Raw genomic sequence first — 3571 nt, forward strand, 5'->3', positions numbered from 1 at the left:
GTCAATTTCAATTCCCCTTTTCCCATACCATAGAGAGGCTTGAAAGTGCTCTGCTGGGTTACCTATTCATTCGGCTTTAAACTAACTCACCAGGGGAGGGCGAAAGGGATTGGGGTTAGGAGCTGTCTACAAAGAGAGGAACGGGGAAAGGAAAAAGCAAGGCTGGCGACGGGAATCATATCCACCCTCCTAGCTCTCCATGGTAACAGGAAGACACCAGCAGGGACAGCGAGGTCACAATGTCTTCTCAAGGTGGAGACTAAAAGCTGAGGAGAATGGAGCTGGGGGCATGTTGTAGCAAGAGACAAGGAAGGAAGGTGAGGGTGAAAGAATGGGTGGGGAAGAAGGAGGAGTTCGAAGAACTGTGGAGACAGAAAGGCTCTTCTAGTCTTCCAGACACCAGACCTCTAAGAATAGGGTTCTCAACTGCCTGAGACTCCCTCTCAGCCAGGCATCGCTAAGATTCCTGTGGAGCTGAATCCATAGGATAACAGCCACATTTCCAGGATTTCTTTGCTCTTGCCTGAAAGTCCCTCTCTAGGTCATTTTAATAGGAGGTCAGGAAGTCTCAAGCAACCACAGGCCCTTATCAGTGTCTCGTCCCTACCACAATGCTTTTACAGGGGAGGAAAGAGCAGAGAGACAAAAAAACAAAGCAGAGGGACCGAGAAAGCAGAGAGACAGGAGGAATAATAGCTCCTGTGTCTTCAGCACCTAATATGGGCAAGTCACTGGGCCAGGTGCATTTCTCATTTCTCATTCCCGACAACGACCCTGGAAAGTAGGGATCAGTATACTCTTCAAGCCCCCTTTTAAAGGATAAAACAAGTTCCAAGCCCAGTGTGGTCGGCAGTTAGACAGACAGGAGCAGAGCAAGGACGAAGGGCCAGGTACAGAAGATCACCAGGGCAGAAAGCCCTGGGGGCCTAGCAGTTGTAGGGTGGGGCCTCCCCCCCATGGTGGCCTTTTCTCCACTAGCTTATCACTGGTCCTGCTGTTTGGACCCCCTGACCTTTCCTCCCCAGAGATAACATCTAGGCCTCTGTTGTATTTCAGCTCCAGGACCAGAAAAGAAGCAAAACCAGGCCAGTAACCCCACAGCTTACCTCAGGACCATTTGCATTGGATAATGACCCCCTGTCCTGGCACCAACCAATCAATCAGTGGGACCTGAAAAGTCACTCCTGGAAAACTGCCGAATATTCTACTGAGATCTTCCCCCAGGACCTCCCCTAATATCTCCACCCTTAAAACCCTTAGGACAAAGGACCCAGTAAGCTTTCCCTCCCAAGAGCTGCCGCACCTTCCCCTTCCCTCTCCCCATCCCCCAAGGCACAGTACCATTAGCTTTCTCACTCCCTTTGCCTCTATAACTTGTTTCCTGAGCCCATTTCTTCTACAAATTACTTCTTCGCCCTCTGTGATGTTCCAAATAAATGTTCTCCTATAGTTTGAGTCTTGGTGTTATGGGTTGACTCAGCGAGATAGACCACCGACTCAGAATTCAAATTTAAGAGCCTTTATTAAGCTGGCCAGCTGACTATAGTTACAGCACCCTGCCGAAGCAGAGGCTGAACTGCAGCGCTGACTGCAAGAGTTACATTTATTAAATTTTGTGGAGGCCCAGAGAAAATGTGTCTTTCAAATTCTGGGCCCCCCAATATGGAGGAAACTCTCTTAATTTATACTTTTTTCAGTCCTTTGTCTCCCAAATTTGGAACTGATGTCAGACCTTCCTATCTATGTGTTTTAAGAACAGACAGCACAGCATGACCCGTCTGGCCAAAGCGCCAGATATGCAGCCCAGCACATTGGCTCTGGATTATTTCCTAGCCAGAACTCAAGTACCAAGTTTGCTGAACCCAAGTCCGGTCTGACATCTGGCACCCTTCCCGCCTACAACACCAGTTCTTCCCAAGACGTATATGCCCACATGCTTGATCTTTCTGCCTGAATGTCTTCTAATCATCTCATCTTCTCTTACTCTGCCTCCAAAGTCGTGTTTCTCCTCTTATAGTTCCCCAACTACCTGGATGGCATCATCATGCATGCCAACATCCAAAGCAGAACCCTGGGACTCACCCTCTAACACAGCATTTTCAACCTTTTTCATCTCATGGCACACATAAACTAAATACTAAAATTCCGCGCACACCAAAAACATATTTTTTGCCAATCTGACAAATTACCTACCCTTTTTGCTCCAAAGTGATTTTTTTAAAAATCAGGTATCACCCAGCCGGCATGGCTCAGTGGCTGAGCATTGACCTATGAACCAGGAGGTCACAGTTCGATTCTAGGTCAGGGCATATGACCAGGTTGTTAGCTCGATCCCCAGTTGGGGGCGTGTAGGAGGCAGCTGATTAATGATTCTCTCTCATCATTGATGTTTCTATCTCTCTCTCTCCCTCCCTCTCCTGTCCTCTCTGAAATCAATAAAAATACATTTTAAAAAATTAAAAATCAAGTGCCTATACTTGTATAATAAGGATTTCTAGTACCAAGAGTTAACGAATCAAACACAACCATATTATGCACAGTGACCAATAAGATGCAACTGTTATAAATAACCTATATAATCATGGATCAAGACAGAGCATTCACACCCACAGTTATTGTTGTGTTGGTTGTTGTCATTTTTCAATTTGACAGTCTAAAGGAAAAGAAGTCAGTGCCCCTGACTAAATAGTCAGGTATTGCTTTTTAAAAAAATTTTGCAGCACACCGGTTGAAAATCACTGCTCTGACCTATTGTACTCTGGACTCAGCCTACCTCTGAAGCAGCAGAAATCTTGGTACTTTCTTGAGCTTAATCTGTATTACAAATCCCTGAGAATGCCTGTTTCCATGTCTATTCTTTGGCTCACCTTGCTTCTCTGTTTGAAATGGCTTAAACTCTGTTAATCCTTCTTGAAAGGATTAACTCAAGATCATCCCGCTCCTTACTTAATTCCTTCAGGCAAAACTGACCGTTGATTCCTCGGTGTTCTTCTCTACCTCAGAGCACCTATTTGTACATATAATTGCTCCCCCCACTAGACTATAAAGTCCCTGTAACCTGCATGCCAGGTAATATTATTAACAACTAGAGGCCCAGTACATGAAATTCATGCACAAGGGGGAGGTCCCCTTAGCCCAGCCTGCACCCTCTTCAATCCAGGACCCCTTGGGGGATGTCCGACTGCCTCTAGCAATCTGGGACCTCTAGCTCCTAACCGCTCACCTGCCTGCCTGCCGGCCTGCCTGATTGCCCCTAACCCCTCTGCCTGCCTGCCTGATCACCCCTAACCACCTCTGCCTGCCTGATTGCCTCTAACTACCTCTACTTGCCTGCCTGATCACCCCTAACTGCTCCCTTACCAGCCTGATTGCCCCTAACTGCTCCCCTGCTGGCCTGATTGCCCCTAACTGCCTCAGCCTCACCCCACACCCGGGACCCAGAATTCCTTCCTCTGGCCAGTCCCAGGCACCTGGGAACTGGGCTTCCTTCCCTCTGGCAAACAGCAGGCACCCAGGACCTGGGCCAGCTTCGCCTGGGTCAGCCGCAGCCGCAGGGGACCATGGGCAGGCG

The 3571-nt window shown here is 48.0% G+C and overlaps 1 protein-coding gene across 2 annotated transcripts in view; it reads right to left on the reverse strand.

Moving 5' to 3' along the window:
• Positions 1 to 3571, reverse strand: part of KLF8 (Kruppel-like factor 8) — a 74909-nt gene that overhangs the window by 34963 nt on the left and 36375 nt on the right. The gene's annotated exons all lie outside the window — the stretch shown is intronic.

Source organism: Myotis brandtii, unplaced genomic scaffold, assembly GCF_000412655.1.
Source record: "Myotis brandtii unplaced genomic scaffold, ASM41265v1 scaffold889, whole genome shotgun sequence".
NCBI lineage: Eukaryota > Metazoa > Chordata > Mammalia > Chiroptera > Vespertilionidae > Myotis > Myotis brandtii.